This window comes from Cupressus sempervirens, chromosome 4, assembly GCF_028749045.1.
Source record: "Cupressus sempervirens isolate cs-2001-9-10 chromosome 4, ASM2874904v1, whole genome shotgun sequence".
In the NCBI taxonomy this organism is placed as follows: domain Eukaryota; kingdom Viridiplantae; phylum Streptophyta; class Pinopsida; order Cupressales; family Cupressaceae; genus Cupressus; species Cupressus sempervirens.
This window is the reverse complement of record NC_143121.1, coordinates 497,128,489-497,152,463: the sequence shown is the minus strand read 5'-3', so window position 1 is coordinate 497,152,463 and position 23,975 is coordinate 497,128,489.

Here is a 23,975-nt window from a genome sequence, read left to right as displayed (position 1 = left end):
GTCCCTAAAATTTTAAAATGTTGAGGGGTGTCATATTTTGAATTCGATCACAAAAAATGGGTTCAAAGTAGCCAAAGTAGCCAAGAGGGTGATTAACCAATCATTTGTGTAGTTGTGAAGAACATGACTCTTTGAAGAGATCAACAATCCCTCATTAGAGAAGGTGAAAGTATATATGCAATTGAATCACATGCTTATGCAAGTGTAGTATGCAATGCAAGACTATGTTAAATGCAACCCTAGGCTAGATGCAACCTTAAACTAGATGCAACCCTAGGTCTAGTTACCAAGCCTCGACAATTTATCATCATTGGATATAGGACAAAGCTCTTATGTTATATAATACCCACTGACATTGCAATCATGGAAATATGAATAGACCATACATTATAGGTTTGTCAGGATTAAATGTAAGCATTCGAGGCACAAGAAGCTAGAATGACTAGAACATTTGTCCCTTTTAATATAACAAGTTAACATAAGCATCAAAGCATAAATGCTAGGATAACCAGAATGTTGCTTGCATGATAGACACACCAAACACATAGGAGATTCATCTCATGCTTAGTATTCAGTATTTATTTTGTCCACAATGACCCTTGCGTTTGTAACCTGAGATAGAAGTGTGCTAGATATACTCACAGTGACCCATACGTTCACTTAGCAACACGAGTATCAGTATTTATAATAGCATGAAGAGTTTACTCCAACAAACAAGGAGAAGAACCAATGTTATTGGTGTATTCATATAAAAGGAGTCAAGGTACACATGGCCATCCAATACAAGACAGAGGCTCTTATAGTGGACACCCCTCTTATAGGAATAGATCAACTTATTGGAACTAAACCACAGACAAAAAGCAAAGAAAAGATCATGCCCCCAGTCATTACTTCTCTAGTTGAAGATGACATCATCAAGTTTCTCAAGGAGATATGAAAAAGTGAAACAAAGTGAACAAAGAAAAATGCTCAGTATATCCAAACAAGTATATCATTTTTTAGCTCAATTTTTTGGTAATGATGTCCAGTGTCAGTGTCTAGAACATGTTTGAAAGAAAACCTCTTCATTAGGGTGATGACAATAGGTAGATGTAATCAAAATGACTAGTGACTGAGGTCAAAGAGGAATCTTCAAGGTGAAGAACCTAGGAGGACTAAGCGACAGTTAACGGACACAGCCAGAATGACTAATGACTGACGCAAGAGAGATCTTCCATAAAGGAATTTGGAGATGTGACCCCAACAATAATAGGCAGAAACAATTGAAACAACTGGTGACTATTGTGAAAGAGATTCTATGAGGAGAATCTTGAAAATGAGGTATAGTGGCGATAGTAGATAGACACAGTGAGGACCACTAGTGACTAGTGCGAAGGAGATTCTATGAGGAGAATCTTTAAAATAGTGACACTAGCGACAATAGGAAAACATAGTGAGGACCACTGGTGACTATCACAAAGGATATTCTATGAGGAGAATCTTGAAAGTAGTGACACTGAAGGGGAATGCCCTTGAGCTGTAACAAGACTCAATCCATGGATACATGAGCAGAAAGCAGGAAAAGTAGTAAAGCAGAAGCATGAAAGCGAGTATACAGAATAGTCAAAAGATGCGTTGCAAGATGGAGCATTGGGGAACAAGAGGTGCCTATTTACTAGGTTTTCACCTTCTTGGCAAAGCTTCTCTTTTTTTGCTACCATGATGCCTGTTTCTAGGTTTTCACCAATGGCACTTTTCTTGTTTTTTTCAATTTTTTTGTATTTTTCTTTTTTTGAATTTTTTTGCATTTTTGTATTTTAAAATTTTTTTTTGTTATCACCAAGGTGCCTATTGCTAGGTTTTCTCCAAGATAATAGATTTTTTTTAGGACTTTTTCTGATTTTTAGGATTTTTTTAGGAATTTTCAAATTTTAGAACTTTTTCAGAGATTACTAGCTTGCAAGAAGGATTACCTTGATTTTGCTCCAGTGTCTAGCAAGGTGTAGGATCAGATGTAGTAGCAAGTTAGTGGATAAGTGGAGACGGATAGGCAAGGAGTATGAAGCAGTGAATGTTACCCTCAAGGAAAGCCCTCACAAGATTACCAAAGCTAGGGAAAAGGATATAACAATATAAGTTCATGGTGTAATGAAGGGTATCGTGTAAGTAATCCAAGAAAATGACCATGTCAAGAGATTGCTAAAAACTAATTTTTCTTCTTTCTTTCATTGATCAAGACCAAAGGGTTAACTGAATAGGATAGAAAATTTTGTTATGGAGGTTATGAGTGAATGACTTTAGGAATGAGGACATTGAAAGGATAAGCAAGATCATGATAGGATGTCATGGATGGAATAATTATGCATGACACCTGTTTACCAAGTTTTCATCATGGTACTTGTCCAAGGTGCCATAAGAAGTGGTTTCCACCATAGGACGGATTTATTTTTCTTTACTTTTGCTACCAAGGCACCTGTTTCCAAGTTTTCACCAAGGCACATTTTTTTTTTCTTTTTCTTTTTTGGATTTTTAGAGTTATTGGAAAGAATTCAAGCCTTTCTCAAGTTATATAGCATGCCTATAAGAAAGATAAGTTATGATAAGCCAAGGACATAGCAAGGTACACTCAAAGATGCTGATAAGGTAATGTAAGGGAAATGATAGGAAAATGAGAGGTAGATGGAGAATAAGGTTGTTGGATTTGGAAGACTAAAACAAGCAAGGATGGAAAGTAGGCATAAGATTTAGATGATCTCATGACGGTGGATGAGATATTAGGCAAGATCAACATTGACACACACCTTGAAGGGTAGTGGAATGATGGAGGAAATATGGATGAAATAGATTGAGGCTTAGATATATGAGGTAGCAAAGCTATTTTGGAGAGGGGTGGAGTAGAAGGTTTTGAAACCTTTTTAGGAAGATGTTGGGAAGGAGATGGAGTGGAAACCTTTCGAAGCTTGAATGTCAACTTTGATTTGTTTTCAATATTCAAGTCCTTCAAAAGAGACTTGGGAATCCATATAGCTTTTGATTTTTCATTAGATGCTTTGGAACACATTTCTTCAATAATAGATTTAAGAACCCGCACTTTCCTCAGTTGAGCTCTTTGAATGGTGGACCTTTGCTGTCTCTTTTGTGTATTTTCCTTCTTGACATTCACATGTCGATTAGAGGAGACATAGTGAACTTTTGAGGATGGATTCATGCACTTGTGTTTGAGTTGATCATCCAAATTGCTTCCAAAGGACTTGGAATTTATGGATGAATGAGGCCAATATGACTGGTTTAGATGGAAAGTTGGATGTGAAGAGTTCATGTATGTGCATCTTTGTTGATCTTGGGGTAGGGTAGGAGGAACATGTAATGAGATAAGATGGAAGCAGGAGATAGAGGAACATAAGGTCCCAATACGGATGGAAGACTTGAAGGTTTTAGCTTAGATGGGTAGGGACCAAGGATAGATTTAGAAGATGTGAATGGACCATGAGTATGGATATAAACATCTTTAGAGTGAGCAATATGACCAAAGTCATCAATAGATTTATGAGTAATTGTTATAGGAGCAATACCTTTGATAGGAGTATTTAAACCTTGAGAATAGTTTTGAAGTGAATGTAGCAAGGTAGAATAAGAGGGTAAGGGAACACTTTTCTCTTCAAAAGGAATTTTAGGTAACATAGGAAAAGTATCCTTCTCTTGGTCTTTAATAGTCTCCTTAGGGATGGTGGAAGGAATATCATGATCTTGCCTAGTAGAGGGGTATGATATGGGAGATGGAGGACTACATGGTTCTTGAGATGGAGGGATGACATCTTGAGGGATATGCAAGGGTTCTTTATCTTGATCTTTAGATTTTTTTAAATCCTCTTAACATGGATCCACTTCTAAGGACAAGGTAGGATGTCGAGTTTGCATGACAGGCCCTTGAAGAGATAGTGAAGTGCTAGTTGGAGTGGGAATAATGGGAGTAGCAAAAAATGAAGGTTTTGGATCTTTAGTTTGAGTATTATGGGAGAGGCTTGTAGCCAAATCAAGATTAGCTTGGGTTTCTTTTAGAGGAAACCCTTGAGGGTACACATAGTCAATAGCAAAAGAATTAGGTGCTTTTTTTGGTGGAGGTATGTTGGAAAGCTTAGATGCTTTGGAAGGTGATGGCATGTTGGAAAAAGTAGAAGTTGCATTTGAACCATTGCTAGACATGGTTTCATGATGTTGATCATTCTTGAGAGTAGAATCTATAGTAGATGAGAGCTTATACTTTTGAATTCTACCATTATCAAAGAGATCTTGGATCTTGTTTTTTAGCTCCTTACAATGTGAAGTTTTATGTAAATTATGTCTATGATAGGCACAATAGTTACTCATAAAGGAAACTCCCACCAAAGTGACCTTAGGTAACACAGTGAGTTTCTTTTGAAGAAGTTCTTCCAAAGTTGATTCATAAGATCTTCCCAAAGGGGTGAAATCATGCTTTGGTTTAGGTTCCCAAGGTTTTTCTTCAAAGATATTTCTAGATTTCTTGGTTGTTTGTAAAGTGTTCTCAGATATCTTGGATTCAAGATCACAAGAATGTGATTTTTGGTTGTCATAGAAGGAAGGGAAATTTTCTCTCAAGGAGAATTTGTCCAATGATGTTTCATCTTCCTCCTTTAGTTTTTGAAGTTGAGCACTCATTGATTGGATTTGTTGCTTCATGTTTGTAATAAGTAGCTTTTCTTCCTCACTAGGAATATTAGATTTAGCACATTCGTTGTTAGCCATTGTGATGTCCTAGGTTTAAGTGAACAACCACACATAAAAGGTTTGATAGGTTTAAACTAAGACCATACCTAAAATGTCATCTCTATGTAGATTTTGGACTTTGAGTACTCAAGCACACCAAACACATCAAAAATCCTATCAAGGCTTTCAACTAGGATATACAAAGATCAACTATAAGGTGTCCTCAATATACACAAGGTACGTGAGGCCCAAATCTGTAGATGAAAGAAAATAATGCCACATATTTGGGAGGAGACGATAACCCAAATCTCCACCCTCACTTCTCAAAGGTATAAATTTCTTTGGGGCTTAGCCAAGAGTGACAAGATTATACTTCCAAGAGAGGTGTCTTTCGATTCACCTCTTGATATTTATACTCTATCAGAACATAGGAGTTGAGGTCATCCCAAGGGGTGATGAAATCTCCAAGTAGGCCTCCTAAAAAAAAAAAAACAAGTCCACTTATTTCTTGTGCACTCAGGATCACCCAAAGGCACGAGAGGAGTGAATATGTAAGTGAACTTCGAGTTTAAAAGACACTCATTCTTTTCCAATGAATCTTTAGTTTTTGTATTCTACTCTTGAAGACACTCATGTTTAGCATGCAAGGTTCTTTCTAACTTACAGTGTCTTCAACATAATAAATCGAGAGTTCGTCAACATAATAAATAGATAGAGTAAAGATTCAATTCCTTTATGCATTCAAGATTGAATGTATTCATTTTAAGCACCAAAATCTAAATATTTCATCGCAATGGTTTTTTGATCCTTAAGCACTCAAGTTTGTGTTGATTAACATACATTCCAATGAAAGACATGTAAATTTTAATCCATGACATTCAAGATTGATTTTTTAGCACATTCATTCAAATGAAAGATTTATCAATTTATTAAAACATTCAAGATTGGATTTGATTGTTTTAGATTTGAAGGCATTCAAAGTGTGTTTGGATTTTAGATTTAATTGCAACATTCATTTGAAGAAAAATGATTAATCATTCAAGTTCATTCCTTTCTAATTTAAAATTCTCCCATGTCCTTCATTGTCACTTTCCACATACCTGCAATAAAAACATTTGATTAAAACTCACAAATTTGCATCATGAATTAATGTTTTTATGAAAAAAAAAAAAAATTAAATATTTTAAATGAATTTCTAATTTAAAAAATCTTAAATTTTTACTGTGAGCTCTTGAATGTGTCCCAAATTGGTAATAAAAATTTCAGATCAAAATGTTGAGATTCATCTCATAAATTAATTTTTTTATGGAAAACCATAAAAAAACTATTTTAAATTTATTTTAAATCTGAAAAATCTGAAATTTGTATTGCAATATTCTGATATCAATATAAATTCTCAGTAAAAAAATAGATTTTAATTCGATGATTTGCAAGGTAAATTAATTTTTTAATAAAAAATGATTAAACAATTACTAAAAATTCAATTTTTATCCAAAAATTTTGAAAGTTTTACTGTGTACGCTAGCCAATTACCTAAATTTGAAGAAAAAAAATAAGATAAAAAAGTATTGGTTTACTTGCTCAAATAACTCATAGATGACAAAATCATTAAAAAAATATTTAAAATAGAGCTTTAATCAGAAAAATCTAAAATTTTGCATGTGATTTTTCCCTATTGTCTAGAACTTTTAGTAAAAATTTCAGACCAAAATTCATTAATTTGGTCTACTTTTTTTTTTCAATTTTTATTTTTAAATTTTAGAACATGAGAAGGAAGAAGAAGATGATGAGAAATAGAAGAAGATTATGACGGAAAAGAGGAAGAGGTTTCTCAAATGCTCATTTTTTCATGATTGTGGGATGTGTTCTCAAAGTGTCTCCAAACTTGCAACAATTCAAACATGCAAGACAAGATATAAACAAAAAAAAAAAATGCAAAATAAGAAGAATGAGGCCAAAAAGTTGATTTCTTGGCCCCACGATGGGCGCTAGAAATGTATGCATGAATTTTGGCCTATACTAACACACACTTCAACATGATCATTATTTGTGGATTCATCTTAGAATGAATATTATATTGTTCACTGAAGATTTTCCCTACAAGCTGACCTGTTGCTTTCTATCTAAAGGGATTTTGCCTGTTAATATCCTCAGAATCAAGGTGCAGGCAACCAGACCCTCTAAGAACAAAGGATTTGAGATGCAGCTAATTTATATGAAAATGCAAAGTAATCTAGAATAAGTTATGCATTTTAGTCTAAGAACATGTAAAGAAAATTATGCTGAATGTATGCATTTCTAAAACTATACGGGATTAAGCTAAGAAATGTATAAAAGATAGCAATGAGCTATGTGAGTGCAAAATGCAACAGCAATTCAATACTTCTTCAATTCAACCTCTCCTTCTTTTTTGAAATGAGGAATTGAAAGCTTCTTAAATAGAATCCAAGAATTGATCAATGGTCAAGATCAATTTGGATGGACGATCGAGATTAGAAATGAGATTCAGTTAGAATGGAAAGTTTCCTTATGAAAAGGAAGTTAACTGATTATTATTTTTTAGTGAAATAAGAAGTTAACTGTTTTAATTCCTTTTATGATTTCAGTCAATTGAGAGTTTCCATTTTTTAACTAAAGAGAGAATATTGGAGAAGATATTTGATTTAAGGAAATTAAATATGACCTCATAATTGAGTATTGTAAATTGAATAATTAAATTCTAAGATGAAATAGAATCCACCTTGATTGATAACCCTCCACTAAAATGGAATGTAGTAAGATATCACCAACTTCAAATACATTTGTCCTATAATCTCATGGAGACTACTTTACTATGCATGGTTAGCTTAGCTAGAAATGCTAATCTCAAATGGAATTAAGACCACACAAGAGCTAGTTGTAGATATTAATCAAATCCTCTATTTCATATAACCTCTCAATTCTCACTCAATATCTGGAAATACAAGGGAAGAAGTTGCATAAAATTATTGATCCTTTACAATAACTTGAAAATTCACATATATAGGTCCCCTTGTCCTTGAGAAATTACAAGTGACCTCACAAATTTAGAACATCTTGATGGTGTTGCATACCAATAGTATCAGTTAGAAAAGAATGCAAAGAATTTGAATCAACTTCCATATTATCATTTTATAGTTATAATTACATATCATAGGGAATGAAGAAGGAAACAAGCCAGAACTGAGGAAATTCCCATTTGTAGAGGTTTCCAATCATTTTTGCAATGCTTCAAGGGTTAGGTTTTGGTCTTTAGACATTCTCATAGAAACTTAGCATCTCCTCCAACTTTTGTGAACAATCAAAATGCTTATTAATATCCTCAAAATCAAGGTGCAGGCAACCAGACCCTCTAAGAACAAAGGATTTGAGATACAACTAATTTATATGAAAATGCAAAGTAATATAAAATGAGATATGCATTTTAATCTAAGAAAATGTAAAGCAAATTATGCTAAATGTATGCATTTCTAAAACTATATGGGATTAAGCTAAGAAATGTATGAAAGATAGCAATGAGCTATGGTGAGTGTAAAATGCAACAGCAATTTGATACTTCTTCAATTCAACCTCTCCTTCTTTTTTGAAATGAGGAATTGAAAGCTTCTTAAATAGAATCCAAGAATTGATCAATGGTCAAGATCAATTTGGATGGACGGTCGAGATTAGAAATGAGATTCAATTAGAATGGAAAGTTTTATTATGAAAAGGAAGTTAACTAATTTTTTTTGAGTGGAATAAGAAGTTAACTGTTTTAATTCATTTTATGATTTCAGTCAACTGAGAGTTTCCATTTTTGAACTGAAGAGAGAATATTGGAGAAGATATTTGATTTAAGGAAATTAAATATGACCTCATAATTGAGTATTCTAAATTGAATAATTAAATTCAACAATTAGAATGAGAATATTTAATTAAATCAAATATATTTAATTCCCTTGTACATTAGCTAAAGAAGTAATTTAATTTAATTTAATTATAAACACTTATAATTTAATTTAATTTAATCAATAAGTTTAATGTAGCTAATTTGAGTCAATACTTAGGAATTAAATAAAAAGTGTGAGTAATGCAGATTAGGATTTTTTGCATTTGACAATTAAGTCAAGTAGCGAATGTCAAAACAAGGATTTTCCTAGTGAAATAGGACTTTAGAAATTATCAAGATAGACTAGAATTTGTATCATGGCAATGAGCCAATTTTGGGGTATTACAACCATGATCAAAGCATTTTGTTGCTTCACCATGTTAACTCTAGGTTACCCTTAACTATGCACAATGAAGCAATAACTATGAACTTAACTATTTTCTCATTTATTGTTGCCTTGCAACCTGAAAAATCTTCAATGCTTTGTAGCCTGTGACATTATGATAACTATTATCTCATGTCTTTAGAAGACTTTATTGACATGTGCTCAATTTTTGTATAAATTGGGGCTCACTAAGACATGTGTCCAATGCTCACATTCTCTCTTTGGTTATTCTGCATGCATCTTTGAAAATTGAGAAAGCAACAGGCATTGATCTACTTTTAATCAATGTCTTCCATAAAGTAAAGATCTTTTATAATAGTTAGAACTCGAACCAACTTGAGCGTGCCATCTAGACAAATTATTCTGACACATTCTTTTTTGTGACCCACAATTGAGTCTGGTCCCAACATCTCCAGATGTTGAATGCTCACATTCTTGCTTTGGTTATTTCTCGTGCAACTTTATAAAGTGAGAAAGTGACAAGCTTTGATCTTTTAAGATCTGACGGTTGGGAAGATGTATCATTTGACATCACTTGGAAACCAAAGAGGGGCTTGCAAGGATAGGTGTCAACTCATCTCTTCCTCAAAAGATGAAAGCTTAACTCATCTTTTAACCTTAGATTACTCTTAACTATCAGAGATGATGCAATGAAGAACCTCCACTGCTTCGTTTCCTTAACTCAAGGTTAACTTTAACTATTTGTGAAGATGTGATAGCCTTAGATCTAAATTGTCATGTTAACCCTTTGCACTATCACAACTTAAATTTCTTTAAGTTAGATTTAAGTTGTGACCTTTTATCTAGTCCTCATCTAATGCTTAGGAATCCATCTCTAAGGGAAATTGACCTTTCAACCTGTGACATGGAGATTTAGATGAAGTTTGTGTCATTGATTTGATTTCCATCTTTTCTCTTGCTAACTTTGACCAGGTTTTTCTATCATTGCTGAATATTTGAGCTCTTTCTCTACATTAGATCCAAATTCTCTTCCTTCTAACACATTTCCATGATCTACATCATATCCTTTGGCCTTGATATCAATGTTCTCTGTAGCCATTTTCTCTAAATATAAGTATGATCTTTCTGAATGCATCCTATCTTCACCATGAATACTTGATCAAATTATTAGGGTTTTAGAAAAACTTCCCTTTCATCTAGGAAATGCATAGACTTACCCTCCCTTTCCTAATTACCTAATATGAATGAATGCATTAGATTTCTTTTGAATACCAACCTAGGTGCACACAAAGGGATAGATGAGAGGACAAGTTCTTTAAGGGCAATCTAGACATAGACATGACATCACATTGACTCAACCCTAATCCTAGGAGTTTGAAAAATATAGGGGAATTGAAATCATGGAAACAATCTCAACCATTTGTCTACCTTTATTAGAGAGAGCTCTCTCCTCCTCAAAGGATCTTGTTTTTTAGTATTGTTATGTTTTAGGTTTCTGAATAGGTTTTCATAGAGTGTTGTGGAGAGCTTCTTGCTTCTTGTCTAAATTCTCTCATCACCATTCTCATATTATCTTATATTCATTTGTAAGTAGTTTAGATGCATTTTTAATAGTGTAGCTTTTATTTTTCAATAATGTATATCACCTAGCTTAACTAAGATGGTTGTAATACTCTCATTTGATTTAGTTTAGCTACATTCTTACATCTTATTCTCTCATAGATCTTACTTGCATTACATGCTTGAGAAAACCTTTTGGATACTTGCATTCTTGCTCTTGTCTAAGGAATCTTCCATTGCATGGTTTACTAGTAAGGGTTACATATCTAAGGCTCATTTGAGAGCTCATTTCATATGTGTTATATGCATCTTTTCACTCCATGGATAGGAAGCTCTAAGATGACATTAAAGCTTTCCAACTCATGGAATAAATTGGATAAAAGGTTTTAGAGGAGAGCACCTTCAATGTGTACACTCATCACCATTGAGTGCTAAGGCAATCTCACTCATTAGGCTATTGTGATTCCTCTTCTCGTTCATTTTCTCTATAGTCAGAACACCAATAGGGGTAGTGTATTCATGTTCCAACCAATGTGTGACATTATCTCCAATTCTAGATAAATGCAGCTTCATTTTATCTTTCCATGATAAGAAGTTCGTATTGTTTAGTCTTGGTATGTTTATCTTATATATCTTGATATTTAGTTAAAATTCCTTTCAAATTATTCCTCCAAGTACTATGCTCTAATACTAATTGTTAGATAACTAAGAGGGGGACTGATTCAGTCATCCACAATCCCTTAAAACAATTTCATAAGTACAAAACAATATACATCATCATAAACTTTTACTCAATGTATTCATTCAACTTCACATTTAACTCATTCATTCATTTTTGTGTTTTAACTAAATTATAGTAATAAAAATTAGCTATTACCAACCATAAAATTAGTTGTTACCCAGTTGTTCTAAAATTAAAATAACATGTAAAACAACTTGCAACATAATAACATCCACAAATTTGACACCAATATTTTAACATGAAAACCCTATTAAGAGAAAAAAACACCTAGGACTAGAAACCAAAAAAAATTTACTCTTCTAAAGTGATTTGTATTAGGAGCCAACCTTAAGAAAGGTTACAATAGAGTGTAGTGTGACTTTCTTAGAGGATTTCACCAAAAGATCATCTAGACATTATCACTCCTTGATCATGTCTAAAGAGTGGCCTGCTCTAAAGGACTTAGAAACACCACTAATCAATGTTACCGTATAGGATTTCATAAACTTGTTAGGTCCACTCTATTAGCCCCAAATAGTATTGTAATTAATAGTGTGAGATTGTTAGGTGATGATGCTATAATTGTATGTAAAAGATTCATATCAATTATTATATTTTCATTTATGTCATATTCATAGTCATTAGATTGATGAAGAGGGTTTGATTGATGAAGATAATTTGAAGACAGTATGATGAAGTTAGAGTTGATATGTAAGGTACTCAATGGATACTTGAATGAGATGGAAAATGATTATGTAATATTGGTTCAATTATTTTACAGTAATGTATTATTATAATATATTAAATATCGCACACTTAACCAAGTGACAAGGTTAATGAAGGGACATTATATCCATTGAGTGATTACAGTATTTCCTAAGTGATTGTAAAGAAGAAAGAAAACATACATTTTTCTTGAGTGAGTCAATATTAAATGAGTTATATGTTGTCAAAGTAAATGTAATGTTTATCAAGTAACAACTAGATGAACAAGTTTAAGAAATTAAAATTTGAGGCCAACTTTTAATAGAAATTTGGAAAGTTTGAGAAGGTATAATGCAAGAGTCAATGTTTGTTGCAAGATCAATAATGGAGAAAGTTTAGGAAGGATATGATGAAGGAAATTGAAAATGGATAAGGTTAGACAAAAATTTGTATGTGTATCATCTTAAAACGAAAGCATTCCATCTTGGTAGGTTTAGCACCCTCTTTTAGTACATTTATCATGATATATTTGTATTTAAGATGCATTTTTCACTTGATTCCCTCATTTTAGGTGAAATTAGGGTTACAATCTTGAAGATTCTCCTTAATTTCCCTCCTCTATGGCTCTATTTTCTAGTTAGGACTTAGGCATAAGTCCTCCTAGCCTTTATAACATTTTTTATAGGACTTGGTATCTATTCTGGACATTTAATCCTGTTCCAACATCATTTCTAGGTTTCTAGGCATCCTCAAAATCCCTCATTTTCTTCTTTGGCTGATGATCATTCCTAGGTCAACTCATGCCTAGGGAAAGGTTGAGGTTGACCCTTACCTAGGTTAGGGTTGAGGTTGTCCTTGACCTCTCTAGGAGTTTGATCCCATTTTTCATTTTGATCTTGGAGGGCTCCAAAATTAATGGCAGGCTTTCAAATTTGAATATGGAAGGGGTTAATTCAAGATTCATTTAGTTCTTTTCCCTCCTTAGTTGGTTATGTTGATTCGACCATAATTTAAGGTAAAATTTGAATTATGGGTCCTCACATTACTCTAGGAGCCTCACCTTGAAACCTCTATATAAAGACTCTCATTTAAATCTTTCTACAACTAGACTTGAACTAGAGAAGAGAGAACACAAATGCATTAACTAAAGAATAGCTACAATCAAGAGATAATACTATGAAAATGAAAGATTGCAAGAGAATGATATAGAAGATCAAGCTATTATGGATATCAAGAATTTTTATAAACTTGTGGACATATATTTGGAGCAAGAGAGATTCAATCTTCCTTGATCCACCATTATCGATATTCAAGCATTCAAGGATACAATCATGGGGTAGAAATTATGGATTATGACTTTGGTAGGTGTACATTATCCTTGGGGGTTTGGTATGCTTTCTCATCTTATTCAAATCTATGTGTTGCTTTCTCATTATATACTTATATTCATGATAGGGTTTCAATCTAGTAGATTAGATCTTGGAATTACACATTCAATACACACACACATTCTATTATATTTGGCTATTCATGGAGGTGGAAATCACCAAAATAGGGGTCTAACTAAGGCAAAACCCTATATAGCCACCCCAAAAACCTATTTTTAGATATATACAGGTGTTTCTTTTAACATCAAATTGAAAATTTGGATACCCTTTTCAAAAAACTTTCGAGATTTATGAATGGAATTTTCATTGGAGCAACAAAGGTCAAGGTCAACTTTTCATGGCACAATTGTACCCTGTCAATAGGGTCAAGGTTGACCTCCCTTCAAATAGACAAAAGATTTTTGGATTTTCTTTATTTCAACATTTCCAATCTAGAATGGGTTGCAAATTTTCCAAAAACTCTACACGGGCATCACAAAATAGGTATTTTCATATTGGTTCCATTTCAAGGTATGTAGCTTATCCTGTCAAATTTTAATTATTTTATGTTACTTATTTAATATCAACTCTAAACAAATAAATGAATATTGATGAATATCATATGCATTGTTATAGATCCATTTTTACCTTATTCATTTTGGTGAACCTGCGATAGGTAACTCTTTCTTTTTGGTATTAGACTGGAATCTCATGTTAGATCTTGCATCTTAATTAGATTTACTTTATTTATATGTTTCAAAAATACAAAAAAAATTGCAAAATTTATTTAAAAATACAAAAACATTTATATTTCCATGATTTTTGTATTTCAATATGTATGATTTTTGTTTGGAATACTTTTATGAAGTTTTTATTGTAAAACATGATAGATCCCTTAATGAGGTACATGGAAGTGAGATTGAAAATGGTTCAAATAAGATCTCCATTGATCATATTCCTATTTCGCTCTCCTCTACAACTTCTCTAATTGACCTTTACCATAGGGTGTGTGCATGGTTACCTTCATGTTCCACTATATGAAACATTGACAAACCTAAGATGATATATCCTACACCTTTGATGATGGTTAAAGGATGTCCTCGAATAATGATTAAGGGTAAACCTAGAGATCCTTTATATTTATTCAATAACACCAATTCTATTTCACATGATTATCACACATAGAATAACCCTCAACCTATTATTCCAGTATCTTTACCACCTTCTCAACCTATCCTCCCTCAAGCTCCTAAGTTTTCTTCTACCTTCAAGGAGTATAACTTAGTTTATCAATTGTATGCTACTCCTGTTAATATATCTTTATAGGAGTTACTTCAAACTTCTCTGACATATTATGAGGCATTGTAATCTAATCTTCCTACTTCACCTCCTCCTAATCAAGACAACATTCATTCTATTTTCGATTGCATTCATGCTATGCCTTCTATACCTCCTATTTTTTTTTCTTATAATGATTTACCTTCTCTTGAGGTGTAGAATCAATATGATGCTCTTATGGTTATTGTTTCTATTAATCAAAGTATCATTCAAAGAACATTAATTAATAATGTATATAGAATTAATGTTTGTAGCATGGAAATGCTTAAAGTAATTAAGGCTGGTGTTACTACTATTCAACCTGATAGTGTTCGTATATGTGGATTTGATAATATTGTGAAGCAAACTTTGGGCATTATTACTTTACCTATTAAAGTTGGCCTAGTTATTCTAAATACACTTATTCATGTTATGCCTAGACCTCTCAATTATAATCTTATGTTAGGAAGACCTTGGTTATATACTATGCATACAATTCCTTCTACTCTTCATCGTAAGGTTCAATTTATCTATAACAACATAATGTATACATTGCATGTAGATGATGCGTTGAATCCTTGCTAAGGAATTAAAAAGTAATTTTGTTTCTTCTTTGATTAATCAAATGGTTGAAATGATAAAATAATTGTTCTAATATTGTGACATATATCACTCCATGGACTTTGTCTGAAATGGCTGATTGGTATGGTTCTAGTTATCATTTTCTTAAGAAATTAAGATTTAATGGAAAATGATGTGGTAAATATTAACAAGGTATAAAAGGATCTTGGATAATGAAATTTATGATCATATGTAAGGATTAGGGCTTAATCTGTAAAAACAACTATCATCTTTTCCTCTTAATGTTAATCATATATGTGGTGGTTAGTTGAAATTGGTTAACCCACTACTTATTGACATAAATCAAGCACCTAATTTGGATATTTTTCCTGAAGATGAAATTTTAATGGAATTCTTTAGGATTTAGGATGCTTTACCTATGTTCCATCACAAATGAAGAAAGCCTTATTATTTAAATACAAATGCTTATTTTGGAGAACATGATAATCAAGATATTCTTTCCTTACCAATGGATTCTTTGATACACAGTGATTTGTTAATAACTGAGACTGTTGATATTCAAATGGATGAGAATAATCCTAAGAAGATAATAAAGATTGGGAATGTTTGAATCAGGATGAGCATGATCAATTGAGTTCCCTTTTACTGGGATTTAAGGATATTTTTACTTGGACATATTTGAATATACTAGGTATTGATTATAAGATCATTATTCATAATATTGTTTTAAAACCAAATATGAAACCTGTGAAGCAGAAAATTCGAAAGATGAATCCTCGTATTGCTTAATTAGTTAAAACTAAAATTGAAAAGTTATTGGATTCTAGATTTATTTGTTCTATTGAGTACTCTGATTGGATTTCAAATATTGTGCCTATTTTAAAAGGAGAAAATAAGAAAAGGATGTGTGCTGATTTTAGAGATTTAAACTTAGCATCCTTAAAAGATGATTTCTCATTACCCAATATTGATATGATTGTGGATTCAATAGCAAGTCATGCTTTGTTATCTTTTATGGATGGTTTTTCTAGATATAATCAAATATTTATTCCTCTGGAAGATCAATTTAAAATTGCATTTATAACACCTTGGGGAACATTTTGTTGGGTCATGATCCCTTTTGGACTAAAGAATGCAAATAAAACTTATCAACACACTATGACTTTGATTTTTCATGATTACATCCATAAGATTCTTTAAGACTATGTGGATGATATTTTAGTAAAGTCTATACAAAGAAAATATCATGTTACTATTTTACAAAAAATATTTGAATGGATTAGAAATTACAACATGAGATTGAATCCTAAGAAATGTTTTTTTGGAGTTGACTCTGGTAAATTTTTAGGATTTATAATCTCTAAGTGAGACATAGAAGTTGGCACTTAAAAGATTGATGATATTTTTAATATGCCTCCTAAGAATATATCTTAGTTATGCAGTTTACAAGGAAAGATACAAGCTATTTGTTTCTTTGTTTCTAAGTTAGCTGATTGAAAAATCCTTTTACTTCCTTTCTTAGAAAGGATACCACTTTCTCTTAGAATGATGAGTGTAAATAAACTTTTGAGCAATTTAATTAGTATCTTGCAAATCCTCCTATCTTGCAACCAACTAAATTTGATAAGCCATTTCACTTATATACTTCAGTGAGTTCAAAGACCGTAAGTGCCTTGTTAGCTCAAAATGATGATGATGGTAAGGAAGGACCTATGTATTACATTACTCAGACTTTACTTGATTATGAAACAAGATACACAAAGTTGGAAAGAATATGTCTCACTGTAGTTTATGCATGTCAGAAACTTGGGCATTATCTTATAAATGTTGAAGTCCATGATATTGTTAAATTTGATCCTTTGAAACATCTTTTCTCACAAACTGATCTCTCTGGTTGTTTGGCAAAGTGGGTGATGTTACTTACAGAATTTGATCTTAATTTCATTTCTCAAAAATTATTAAGGGATAAGCTTTAACAGATTATTTAGCTGAATCTCCTTGTCCTCATTCAAAAACATGTTCTAATTCAATTGAATTTCCTGATGATAATATCCTTGCTATTCAACAAGATGATATTTGGGAATTATATTTTGATGGATCTAAATGTAAGGAAAAATTTGGTGTTGGTATTAACTTAATTCCTCCTATGAAAAATCCAATCCCTTTATCATACAAATTAACTTTTCCTTGCACTAATAATATTGTAGAATATGAAGCTCTTATAGTTGGTTTATGAGCAACTTCATCCCCTAACATCAAACACTTGCAAATATATGGGCATTCACAATTGATTTTTGAACAAGTTAAGGGAGGTTACCAAACTAAGAATGATAAAATGACACAATATAGAGATTTGGCTCTTGATGTGCTTTCACAATTCTCTTCATAATTGATTCAAATCTTACCTAGAAAAGATAATCAACATGTGGATGCCATGGCAAGCATAGCTTCTTTGGTATGACTTGAAAATAATGTGAAGAACTTTCAATTTACTATAAAAACTCTTTAAAACCCCAAAATTTCTAAAAATATTACCTCTAATTATTTTAACTTGCATTTGGATGAATGGTATTCTCACATTTTTCATTTTTTGAAAGATTGTACTTTTCTTGAATCGACAACAAGAAACACACATAATCATATTAAGAAACTTGCAACACATTACATCATTTTAGGAGATACACTTTAAAAATGCTCTTATGAAGGTTTTTTATTAAGATGTTTGAACAAAACTAAAATTTTGGTAGCTTTGGGAGAAGCTCATTCTGGTTATTGTAGAGGGATTTTTTGTGGAAAATATCTAGTTAATAAATTACTTAGAATGGGATATTATTGGAAAATAATGGAATGAGATTCTTTTATGTTTGTTAAGAAATGTCCTCAATATTGACAAATAGTAATTTGATTCATGATCCTTCTTGTGAGCTCTGTAATCAAGTTTCTCCATGACCTTTTAGTATTTGGGATTTTCATCTTATTGGAAAAATCTCCCCACCTTCTTCTCAAGGAAATACTTACATTCTAATTGATATAGATTATTTCATGAAGTTGGTTGAAGTTTTTCATCTTCATTCAACAACTATGGATATTATTTGTGATTTCATCCTTAATAATATCATAACAAGATTTGGTATACCTTCGGTGATAGTTTTGGATTATGGTACTTCTTTCAAAAATGAAGAAGTCACAAAATTTTGGGAGAAATATTGAATCCAAAATAAAATTTCAACTCCTTATTATCCTCAATCTAATGGTCAAGATGAAGCATAAAATTAAATTATTGAATATATTTTGCAAGAAATAGTCAACAAGCATGCAAAAGATTGGCATACTCAATTAACATATGCTTTATGGGTGTATAGGAAAAGTGTTCATACTGCCATGGGTACTTCTCCTTACAATCTTGTTTATGGTACTGATGCTATTATGCCTTTGGAATTAGAAATGCCTTATTTCTATGTTTCATAATTTAATGGGATAATTGACAAAGATATTTTTCAAGAACAATGTTTACAAGAGTTATAAATGTTAGATGAACAACAAATACATGCATTAAAATATTTAGAAGCTTATCATAAATCTTTATAGAAGCAATATAATCATAAGGTAATTGCTCAAAAATTTTTGGATGGTGATTTAATTTTATATGAAAATCAATGAAATGTGAATGCTTTACCTAGTAAAAAAGGAAAGTTTAGCCCTAATTGGCTTGGACCTTTTGTTATTATTGAAGACTTTAGTTTAGGTGCTTATAAACTTTCTGATGTAGATGGCATTTCTTTTAAGGAACCTATTAATATTATGCATCTTAAACATTATTATCCTTAATTTTATTCATTCTTTTTTGTATTTATATTCCTTATAGACATTGTTTTATGGGTTATATAGTTTAAGAAAAATTACATATTGAATATATCTATGCATCTCCTTTCTTTCTATCAAGTCTTATATCAAACATAGAACTAAATAGTAAACCAAGTTTTCCACTCATCACAAAGTGTTTTAAGTTCTGATACATATGTGGCTAATGGCCCTATCTATCACTATGCCTATCACTATGCTTTAATGGTCAATGGTTGTCAAATCTCTCTAGCCTATAATAGGAACCAGTGGATCTGTGAATCTGTGTGTGACTCCTAGATGTGTGCATACCCTATGAGCACTCCTGAGAACTCTATAGCTCAACTATCAGTTTCTCCTCCCTTTTCCTTCACATCCTTAACTCTCACTGGACCACTACAAAGATATTGGCATGCCTGCCTGGATCTCTATAGCCAAAAGAGGACTCTCACTTGCTCATTGGTAGTCAATAGGATATGCATGTATCCTTCATAACCTCATATACAAAAATCCTTCACTCCACTATGCTAGCTTGAGAATTATTCATTTTATACTTTTCTAAATCAAATTACATATTTAATCATATTTCATATTTCATACCTAGGTCTCCTTCTCGAACATCAGTGAAAGGTCTGGATGGTGGGGGCATGGAGTGACTACTCTCTCCATGCTCAATATGTCTAGGCCTCGTTGGTGGTGTCTCTATGTGGGTGTGTGGGGGCCGTTAGGATCTTAGTGGTGATATGTGATAAATGTATACATCTGCACTAATATCATCAGCTAGGGGCTTCTCCTCTACTCTCTCCTCTACTCTATCCTCTCTCTCATCCTCCATGGGCTCTCCCTCAAAGATGTGTTCCTCATTATCTATGATGTCCTTATCCTCCTCTATTGTACCATCATCTTAGTGTGTACTCTCTAAAACACCTAGATCACCTTTGGGATAATCCTTGGGGAAGATAAGATAGGACCTCTATAGACTTTAGAACCTGATGTAATATTTATGCATGCCTAAGTAGTTCACATATGAGGGTACCTCTATATCCTTTGTATCATTGACATCACTACCCTCTATTTCTATTATCAATGGTCAAAGTATGGCACTAGGTCTTTGATAATACCTCACCAGATGTACATAGTGAGGTACTACTCTAGGGACTCCTATACTAACCTAAACTATCTCATCACCCAATCATAGTAGTATGGAACCACTATGTGATTCAGATGACTCTCTAGTATCTTTCATTGTTGTGAGTATCTCATCTGGAATCATATATCAAGCCACTCTGTCATTCAGAAGTAGGATCTCCATATCACATCCACACTAAGAATGCAATCTAGAGGTACTCTCTAGAACAAGATATCTCCAAAATGCCAGGCATTCTTTAGTTAATAAGCAAAAACTCTAGCTATGCTTGCATCTACCATCAATGGGATACACTATGGATGTGTACATGTAAAGTGCTTGAACAACCAAATCTATAGAAGAGTGCATAAAAATAGTCTCTCTCTTTGATATCTCACCAACTGACATAGCTCATGGTATAGTTGAGCTAGCATGTTGCAACCCCATGAGAATATAGTCCTCTTAGTCTCCATGCTTCATATAATATTAGTAAGTGGTGTTGAAAATATGGTACCCTTCAAGTTGTGTAAGACAACCAAGGCTACTTTACCAAGCATCACTCTCTGTATTAAAGTAGTAGGGCTTGATAGTATGGATGATAGAAGGACATGATCTGATCAGGTCCGAATCTATGGAACATGTCCCAAGCAGTACTCCTTATCCATAAGAATCTCCTCATAAACCCATTGGGTTCTAGGTCTGATGGTCTCACCTCAAAATAGAAGCCATAGGATCCTATGAACATCCTCTAATGTAACTATGATCTCTCCTAAGGGAAGATGAAAGGAGCATGTATCCTCATCCCACCTCTCTATAAGAGCTAATAGCATGGCTTGATGTAGTATGATCAATGGTAGGACTACTACCCAATATTAGCCCTACATCTCTTCAGAGTTATATATCCTCCCCATCAAGCTTAGGTAATCTCTCTCTGATGGTAACAAGCAACTCTCCAAAGGGATGCTCTCAGAGACAAACCATGTCCTATAAGAAAAGCCGACTAGCATAATAGTATTTAGTGTTATCAAAGTTGTAAAATAAACTTGACTAGGTCAAGGTCGACCTCACCTAGGTCAAGGTTGACCTTATAGGGTCAAGGTCAACCTTGCTAGGTTAAGGTTGACCTTTTTGGGTCAAGGTCAACCTTGTTGGGTGAAGGAAAACCTTATCCTTGAATGAGTGCAAATAAAATAGTTTATGCCAAATTTTCTAGGACAAGGTCAACCTTTAAGGGTTCAAGTCGACCTTGCCTATAGAAATCACATTTTGGGAAAGTATAGAATCAAAACAACAGAAAACTCACCTTCGAAAGTGGTTGTTTGGTAGCTAGGCATTGTTGCAATAGCTCCACGTGTGTCACTCAAAGGTATTCTCTCCTTGGAATCTTGCTTCCTCATTTTGAATCTATAAAAGGGTACAAATGAGTGAATATGGTTCTTCCTTTCATTATTTATAGGTAAAATTAGGGTTCTTTTAGTGTTTACTCATGGTAAACTCAAATTATTCTTGTCTCATGCATTTAGATAGACATTCACTATCTTCATCATAACTTGAGCTTGGTAGCTCCATTTTTAGTGTCTTTTAGATACCTAACTCATTGAATCAATCTAGGAAGATTTTTGGATCCTTCTAAATTGTTTAAGAAAGATCTTTTCAACAAACTACATATTCAGTACTTAGAGTTATCCTTATCACTTTGTTTCACCCTTTGAAAGTAGAAATCCAAAAGAGGGGGGCATAAGGGGCTTTATGCACTTCTCATCTATCATTTAGTAAGCTTTAGGTGGTTTATGGATTTTCATTAACCTTGTGTGTTGCAAGTTCTAACAATTTTTTACAGGATCTCTACATCAAGGACTTGGCTATATCCTTCTTATTTTATGATATTTTCTTACTTTAGCTTGCATATTCACAGTGTCATATCTAAGCTAAAGTGTGGCCTATTGGAAATAGGCCAATCAGTCAAATAAGATGAGATATGTGGTTTTCATTTATGGCAACATATGTTTTATAGTCCAGTTATGATTATTTGTGATGGAAAATTGTCTAAGTATTAGACAATAATACAGTAGCATGATGAGTTCTAGTGATAATGGAATATTCCTTAAGAATATTCTCTTTCATAGTTGACTAGTGATGCATGAAATCATCCTGATGATGTATACTAGTGCACATGTATGTACAGATAACTGAGTTCAAGTTATGAAGGAAATATTAATGTAGATACTTCACAGTACAGAATAGAAAATGTCAGCAAGTTGAGTTATACAACTTAAAGAATTATTTTGATTATTAATTCTTGATGAGCCAACTCTAAGGATGATATGTGAACTAGCTAAGGAAGGATTTATCAATATGTTTGATATAAGTAAAAAACTCCATTTGCAAAAAGAAGTAATAAGATGTGATGTGATGTGATAATGTGAGATATAATGCAAGTTGATATATGTGTAGTTACTCTTGGTTTACGACATTGAGCAAACTAAAGGAAATATTTTCTATAGTTTTCTAAGGCTTGTATGAAGATCTAATAATAAAAATAATTGCATAGTATAGCAAGTGATCCAGTATTGTATGTATATCTATTTTTTGAAGAACTTAACTATATAGTCGCATGTTAGGGCAGTGGGCTCTTCTTGCACACATTTTTATATGATCTACCAACTGTTAATAGGGTTGAAGCAACTCCAATAGGATTGAGGCTTCTAACAAGGCCTAGTCTCCTAAAATGGACTTGAGACACTATACATTCTTCATAGACTCCTAACAGGATCAATATCCTTAACCAGATTCTTTATATAGTGAATCATATAGTGGGTTTCATCCCCACTGGGGTTTTCACTTGGCTAAGGTTTCCCTAGTTAAAAAATATGGTGTTATGATCTCTCTTTGTGTATGGTTGTTTATACTATTTAGCATTATTGGTTTACTTTCTTGTAAATTTAACAAAGTAATTAATAATATCTAGTTGTGGGAAAAAAGATTGAAATAACTAATTCACCTCCCCCCCACACCCCCCCCTCCAGTGTTATCTATTTCTAACAATTGGTATTAGAGAATAGTCATTTAGAAGAAGCTTAACAACTTAAATAAAATCCCTATGAATATGGAATAGTTGAAGAAAAATCCTAAAGAATCTCTTGAGAAAATTTATCTCCTTACTAATGAAAGAGATGGCCTAAAGAATAGATATGAAGATGCATAAGCTTATATTGGTAAACTAAATGACAAGAGAGATAATTTGAAGCAAAAAGGATCTAGTGAGAAAACTAGTGATGATGATATTGAAGATCTAAAGAAAGAAAATGAGATTTTGAAACATGAGTTAAAAATAGTAGAACTTAAGCTAAGTCTTATGAAAAATGGAGGTAAGAATGATTTCAAAATTAAAGCTAAAAATGCAGATCTAAGATCCCAGTTAAGAAAAGTAGCATCTGAGTTAGAATCTATCAAGTTGGAACATGTAGAATTAGAGAAATTCATTACTATCATTACTATTGTGAAAGGTGAATTGGTGCAAACTAAACAGCAACTTGAGAAATTATATATCAGCAATGAAAATATTGAAGAAAAAATATTTATATAAAGATCTAGTTATGACAAGACTGGACTTGGATTCTTTCTTGGGCAATCCACCAAGAAATCTATTGAGAGAAAAGAACCTGATACTCCTAAAGTCAATAAAGATCTAAACATGAAATAATATGATGATAGATCTAAAGACAGAGATTGTTACTCACACTAAGAAATCTAAAGAATCTAATCAAGATGAGAAAAATAAAGAAACAAGAAAGGAATCTCATGTTAGATGTTCTACATGT